Below are 8,152 nucleotides of genomic sequence, written 5' to 3'. Positions count from 1 at the left end.
TTTTTTAATGCCATCACGCGGTGTATTCATGGTGCTACTGTCCCCACGCTCCTCCATGGACTCCCGGAGCTCCTGCAGTCCCTCCCCTCCACTGTCCGCCGGGTCATCGTCCACGTCGGCACTAACAACACGGCCTGGCGGCATGTTGAGAGAGACATCATATTGAATAAAGAATAGAATAGAATAGACTTTATTTATCTCACCATGGTGAAATTTACAGTTACAGAGGCTCGTAGAGGGGGGTGCAAAAAAGAGAGGAAATGTGCAACATAAATCTAAAATATAACAGCACCTATAATGTATACAAATATGCACGTTTTAGTGCAACAGAATGAGTGGTATAATAATATATGTTCAGTAGTTAATTCAGTAGTTTTATTTTTTTTAAATACACAGATTGACGTGTGAAGAGTCACTCCAAAACAGCTCCTTAAAGCTTAATTTCGACCCATTTTCCCACATTTTATGTTTTAAGAACATAATAAACAAGATCTTTGCCAGATATCTTTACAGTGAAAAACAAACACACACACATGGACCAGACAATCTCAGGAGATATATCACCGAATGTGTTTCGATAGAAGTTGAATTGTGAGCTTTTGGTTTTTCACTGTGGAGATGGAGGATGATGTTTTTAACCATTTCATCCACTTCGTCTCAGATCTGTTGTCCTCTGAAGCTGCTACATTTTAATTACCGGCTTGTTCCTGTAGTTCTGTTTTTACTCCTGGTGGTTTAAGAACGAGAGGTGAGGAAGGCTGCAACAAAGTCACACACTTTACTGTCGAGTCTGTGAACAACCTGGCCCAGGATACGAGCATCCTGGAGGCAGTTCTACTCAGAATGTTCTAACGGTGGAAGAATGAACTGGTTGGTGAATTAAACTCAGGCCATGATAGAGCACGGATGAAGGGCAGAGAGAGGAAGAAAATCTCAGAGCTTAGAGAACAATGCAGCAGATTTCAACATTTTTGCTGTTTAATTTTCAATATGACATTTCAAGTTGAGAAACTCATCAATAAAGATCCCAAGAAATGTAGTGGAGCTGACTCTGGCAGTATCACGGTAACATTTTTCGGTGTGAATTCACAATAAATTATTGGATAAGTTTCGCATTACTTTCACAGCAAGGATTACAGCATTATACTGTGAAATGCACTCACAACAATTTACTGTAATTTCACATCTGTGATATTACAATACATTGTTGTAAAAGCACAACTGTTTACTGTAACTTCACAGTTTCAATGATAAAGCAATGACTGATATTACAGTACACTACTGGGAGATTACAACCTTTGGCTGTACATCATACAACAGGGCCTGTCACGGCAGGTGAAACAGAGGCTCAGACGCAGATAGGCAAACCGACACCGTAGGACTGGGTTTAACGGGTTTATTGACTTGGCCTGGTCCAAGGCCCGAGTCTGAAGCTGTGGCTGCGCCACCGGCAGGCGTGGATGGGTCAGAGGTACAGGAGGCCTGGTGAGCAGGTGGCGGGCGAGGAGGTAAACGAGGTGGTCCAGGCTACAACAGAGAGGGTACGGGGTCAAGGCACAAAAATCCAACCCAGACTAGGGAAACTCAGACAGGAAAACTGACTGAGGTGGAACAACGATCCCGCATCGGAGAGTGGACTGCAGCCAGCCTAAGTAGGCAGCATCACAGGTGTAACGGATGAGGCCACTCCCCGGACAGGTGATGCCAATGCACTGATGAGCCGCCCACACAACCTGCTCACCTACAGGAGAGAGGAGAGAGAGAGAGCAGCAAGGCAGACCCACTCCCTAGTAACAGGAGTGGGCCTGACAGGGCCCTGTACTTTTCAGAGTAGAGAGTAGAGTAGCCTTTATTGTCATCGCAACAAGTTACCGAAGTTATAAGTTACAACGAAATTACTGTGTTTTAAAGACGCCCAGGCAGCCAATTACGGCGCTCCGTCGTACAGTGCGTGCTATGAAAGTAATGCACAAGTCGACAGTAATTTACTGTGAAAGTAATGTAGATGAAGCATCCATTTACTGTAAATTTATAATCATTGTACAATTAAAATCAACCCCCCCACAGCCACCACACTCTCAAGTAAAGTCATTGTTAGCCCTGTGGCATATGTATTTACATATCGAGGTTGTTCAACATAGCTACCAAGAAATTCAAGAAATTAAACTTCCTGGTCATAAACTTTCCACAGCTGTGTCACAAAAACAGCAACAGACATATTGTTCTTTTTTTGCCGGACTACCCAGCTGTGTCATAATAACAGTACAACAATGGGAATGAGGCCTGGAAAGGTAAGAGAGGAAGAGAGAGAGCGATGTAGGGGTGAGGGCCTCACCCCTACATCACCCCTCACCCCTCACCGTGAGGCGCTCCTCTCACTCTCAAACATTCTAAACATTCAACGCAACAGCGTTGTACGAAAATCTTATAATGCAAAGTTGTCTTAAAAAAAAAAATGCCCAAAACTGAGCCTGACAACTGCTGCAGCAAAAAAAGAAAAAAAAAACTATGATTCCCACTCAAAGTCCACTCGTTTCCTCAAAACGGTGCTCACATGAGGGTTCGTTGTTGTCTGCTTCTTGGTCTTGGAGCCTCTTTCAGGATTGATGCGCGAGAAGCAGCTGTTAATAAGCAAAGATAGTGTCAGTTTTAAACAGGCTTATGTACTGCAGTCAACATTTATCAAGGTGTTCAGCTGTGCCTTTTCCCATATCACACCCTAATGGAGCTATCATCCAAACATGATAGACCTTCCTCTCGCCAGAAAATTATTTTTTGCCATTTTTACCCAGGGTGCCTCAGATTAGGTATGCCTTAGGCAAAGTGGTCTGGGCATCGTATGTTGTTTTTGTGCTGTAGCAATGTGCGCTGCATCTCTGTTTCAATTTCAATGTGTTGAGGATAGTCTGTTAACATGCAGCATGTTGTTCAAACACATCTTCATGCAATTGGCCAGTTGGTATATTAAACCCAACCCTGTTGGAAGTATGACAAACACATCCTTTTCAATAAAGGTTCTGAGAGCATTTTGTTCTGCTTATAAAGAAAACATTCAATTTGTGCCACGACCTGTGCCCCTGTGGCCACGTGGGGGCACTTGGGTCCTGTTTGGTGTTTGTCTGCCCTTTTGTTCTCCTGTCCAGTCACCTGCCCTCATGCTCTCCTGCCTCATTACCGCCCTAATGTGTTGCACCTGTGTTCTCCCGCTATTTAAGTCTGGCTCTCCTGGTGTGTCGTGTCGGCTCCTTGTGGGTCTGTCCGTGTGTTCGTGTGTCCTGGCCTGCACCAGCGATGTTCCTGAGTTTCCTGAGTTCTTATGGAAATGAAGGACTTTTTGTACTCCGCCTGGCTGCCTGCGTGTGGGTCTTTCCACCTCGCATCGTGACAATACGTTTGTATTTCACAACAGATGTTTCGAAATCACATAGCTTGCAAAATAAATTTATTTAGATAAAATAAACAGCTGTGATTTGACCGGTAGGTATTTGCTGGACCAAAGTCAGTGTAACGTGTAGATACCCAGACTGACCTGCAGGGAAATCAAATGAGTTAACGAGAGCAGGATGGTCTCACCAGGCTAGCCTCAGTTACCTTCTTTGTCAGCGTTTCAGACCTCAATACAATCATTGTGTTGGAAGCCTATACTATAATCTGAATTACAAGATTAAATGTGATCTTTATACAAGACCTTTGAATGAACTCCAGCGTTGATGATCCAGTGGCAGGACACTCATGGTTGAAGACGTAATAGCTGCTGAAGAAAGCAGCTGCCCCATCACAACATGTCCCTCGATCGATATGACACATCCAGAGGGCTTCATCATGTCACCTGGAATGAACAGACACCACATCATGTGTTATGAGCACTTTGAGATCCGTTTCAGATATAGTCTGCCATGCAAATGTAATTATTATTATTATTATTATTAGTAGCAGTAGTAGGGTCCTCGCTCGAGAAGAGAACTCCCTCTGGTTATTATTATTATTTATTGTGGTCATGTAGATTGCTAAAATAAAAAAAAAACTGACTTGGAAATGTCGATACAAGATCCAAGTAACAATACGTTGAATGATGAAGCAGGGGGTGCTGGGAAGTTCTACAGTATTAATGTCCATGGCAGTGGCACATGGCTGTAACATAGTAACAAGCAATAACATAGATTTAACATTAAAGGAAAAATATTTTTCTTTGTTCCGAGGTAAATCAGGTATCAATGTAATAAATGGCGTACAATGTAATCACTCATTTTGCATTTTAAATATTTGAATAAAAAAAAAATCTTACATCAACTTCAAGCATCAACTTCTCCTTTGGGTCTTTGAAGTGTGACATGAAGAGCAGCAGGATGCAGGCAGCCTGATCAGAGTCTGGATCATAGCCGGCCAGAACATCACGGGTCCTGGGGTTGTCCAGTGTTGCACAGTGATCCAGGATGGTCGGTCCTCTTCGACTGATTGCCTCCTGCAGTTTATGAAGGATGTCGACATCTGTCAGGAGGCCAAAGTGTGAGAATAGGCACTTTTAAGAGAAGAGAAATGGCCACTCCAGTTTGATCCCAGACACCACTGGGGCAGGCACTTTGTTAAGGTATTTCCGCAGGATGCCGTATGCCTCCGTCATTATTGGTTCTGCTCTGTCTGCCCCACTCATTCCTTCCTCTGTGTATACAGACAAACAAATGTACTGCTAGTACCCAAGTAACAATTTGGTCTCGGCCCCACCTCACACACCTAGAGGTGGGCATCATAGGGTAACAATACCATTGGGGGTGGTTATAGCTCAAAGTTTGAACAAGGCGTCTCATAGCTGAGGAGTCAGCAGTTTGTTTCCTGATCGTGACTATCGAAACAGACTCATTCCACAGCAGTCAAGCTGCAGTGTCACAGTGGGGTAAGCACAGGTGTATTTTATTGAATGAATTAAGGTAAATTGACAGTATGACATTTCAAGTTGAGGAAATCATCAATAAAAATCCCCAAAAATGTAGTAGAGCTGATTCTGACAGTAATAATTCCACATATGTTGAGACAAACTTTCTTCATGCCAATTTTATTGGATCTACAGAACACGATGTGATGATTTGGTTGAATCTGACCCCCCCTTCATTATCTGTTCTGTCAGAACAGGCTGTGAGCCACTGTGAGCCCGTTGGGAGCTCCTCCAACGGGACGCACCTGCTTACATGCACGAGCACCGCTGTCCTCAGCGCTTTGTTTCCTTGTTTTTCTTTTTTGCACTCTGCCAAGTTATGGCGCACTCAGCGGTAAGTAAACTCCCAAACATTCTTCTCCGCCATTCTGCAACGACGCTCCGTCCTTCTACGCGCTCACTGAACCAGGGTCGGTGCACGCCATTGACATGTACGCGCAGGGGGCAGGCTGAACGGCGAAGGGATTTGATTGGCTTCCCATCAGGTCATAAAGATCATTTTAACCAGTATTTTAAAAAATGTATCTCATTCAGATCGCCAACCCTAGCTTTAATTCCTCTTTTAAAATTAACCTTTCATTATTGTAGTGAGAGCAATCAAACAAAACATGCAAAACAGTTTCTTGAGAATTATTCTTACATTTCTCACAAAACCCAGATATATGCTTTCCTATTAGATTCAGAGTAGGCTACTATTTAGATAGGTGTGACCCAACATTATTTGATTGACTACTGTTTGCTCTTTTCTTGTTTTCCCTGTGCTCGGAACTGATTTAAACACAGTGTTGATAATAATGAATAGAAGTCTTCCCCGAGTTTCTGTCTTCTATCTAATTTGCCATTGTTCCATAACCTTGGACCATATCAGTGATTTCCCCTCATTCTCATATAGAGATATATTTATACACCAATGTGGAGCGCCTGTTGATTCATTTCCAAAGAAGCCCATATGACCCGGAACGCACATGAATGTCACAGACATCCCTCGCTGAACGAGAAAAGTATAGAACTGTAGATCTTTAAACAAAATATCTTGCCTCGCAGATTTATAAGAACTTGAAGGAGCACAGCGCAGTTTGCTCGTTTTATGTGAAACACCGCCCCCTGCAGGCCTTAGGCGTAACTGTAGCTTAGTGAAAAGCTCGTGTCTGTGGCTTGTGCCCATGTACGTGCACAGAAGAGGGGAACTCCTTCCTCGCTCTTTTAGCAGCGCTCGAGTAAAATGTAAGTTTCTTCTGCCTGGTGGGGTCTGTGCTGGAGTTGTGGCAGTGCTAGAAGCCGGTCTTTTCTTACTTTCTGGAAGCTCCATCCTCAGTGCTGCTCAGTTGTTGCTGCTAAGCGTCTGGCGGAGTAATGGCGGACAAAGCGAAAGTTAGGATTACCAGGCCAGCGGGAGCGCGCATTACGTCAGGCTCAGAGCGATTCGTACCCGAATCACTCATATTGCTGTGCCTTCAGTGCCCTGCACAGGAAAATAGGAGCGACTGCGATCTTGCAAAAATAGCTCTTGCTGCCCATCAGGCAAAGGTACAAACGTGTGTGGGTGTGAATAATTGATAATTTAATATTTAAAACTGCGCTGTGCCCCTTTAAGGTTTTTAGGACTGACACAGAGTCTGAACATACTAAAAAGGTAGTTTGTCTGGCTTTGCTAGCCCATTTTAAAGCTTTCATAATAGCTAATAACTCGACTGTATATACAGACAAACAGTCTGTGGCTCTGGAACCCTCTGAACATTTATATTCTGGAACAACTACAGTGAACATAAACCTCTGCTTATCAGTCTTTGGATCCATCAGTAAAGATTTGCACACAGTCGGAATACATTACTCAACCCTTGAAGAAAAAGCAGTCAAATCTGCTTTCCCCTTGTTTTTAAGCTTTAAGTTTAATAAATAGAGATCCACAAAAGCAGATGTTTTTTTGTTTTGTTTTTTTTTGTCCATGGTGGCATTTCTGGTATTGTTACAGCTGTAAGACTAATACCCACATTTCATGCATATTCTGTACTATAGGTCCCAAATCTGTTAACTTGTCGCGCTTCCTCCCAACACGGCTCAAGTACAGATTTTGTTGGATGTTGCTCACTGTGACCCTTTAAATTTATCCAATGATTAGCCACAAGCTGCGTTCTTCTCAGATCAAGGGGCAATTCTTTAGCCAAAACTGAGAAAGCTGGAATAGAACTAGATTTAACAGCGCCGTAACGCAGTCTCAATGCCTGGGCCTGTACTCGGTCCAGCCTTTCAAGCTGGATTCCAGAAGCGGAATCAAAAACCACACAGCCACAGTCAAGTACTGAACGAATCATTGCTGTATTCACCGTTTTCAAGGATGACTGACGAGCTCCCCACTTGACCCTACGTAGACACCTCATGATACTGATGACTTTTTGGCACTTTGTCACAATTCTGCTAATATGTTCACTCCAGGTCAATTCTGAGTCAAATATCACACCCGAAAACTTGAACACATTTACTTTTTCTAAGTTTCTTACACATAATTGAAGAGTAGCATCAGGTATCCTTCTTTTCAAAAGAAGGATGTCAGGATGTCCTGTCCAAAATAAATTCTGAGCCCAATCAGGCAACGTAAATAACACTTTCTGTGTGTTTCATTAAAGAAATTCAAATGAAGAAAAAGTTGAAGTACATCCCAGCAAACCATTTCAGCCTGGTGCACTATTCAAAAATGCAGTACAAATATTGATTTAAAAAAAAAAAAATTCTGAAATAAAATAAGGCTGAGTCTCAAATAGCCACTGTAGCAAACTGAATACAAAATGAACACTAAAGCTAACTCAATACAGCTATTCTAAATGAATACTACAAGTATAACCAGTGGCGGACCGTGCATTTCACACACAGGCCTTCAGAACAGATCTGCCTGAACCAATGGAGGAAGTGTCGCTCCATCGAGCTCGTCTGCTGATTTGGGCCTAATGATGCTGCAGAGATGAAAAAGAAATTCTTCATTTTCCTCCATTTAGAAGCCTTGTTAAAACCTGGTTTTCACTATTTACAGACATGCATCTGTTTCCTTTTTCAGTTTTCACTATTTACATTTCTCAGTATGACCCGACCTCCATTTTTTAAAATTAAAATACAGTTTCTGCAGATGAAATCAGTCTCGACTCAACTCTATAGCGCTTTTTAAGCAAAATGCTTAATTTTTCATATTCTCGCCATCTGGTCTCACTACAACCTTCCCTCCTTTTTTAT

General features: G+C 42.7%; 1 pseudogene; it reads right to left on the bottom strand.

The window, feature by feature from the left end:
• Positions 1-2,506: 2,506 nt before the first annotated feature.
• On the bottom strand, positions 2,507-5,297 carry LOC115386918 (uncharacterized; annotated as a pseudogene).
• Positions 5,298-8,152: the final 2,855 nt, after the last annotated feature.

This window comes from Salarias fasciatus, chromosome 4 (genome assembly GCF_902148845.1).
Source record: "Salarias fasciatus chromosome 4, fSalaFa1.1, whole genome shotgun sequence".
Taxonomy (NCBI): domain Eukaryota; kingdom Metazoa; phylum Chordata; class Actinopteri; order Blenniiformes; family Blenniidae; genus Salarias; species Salarias fasciatus.
This window is presented reverse-complemented; position numbering and strand designations above follow the sequence as displayed.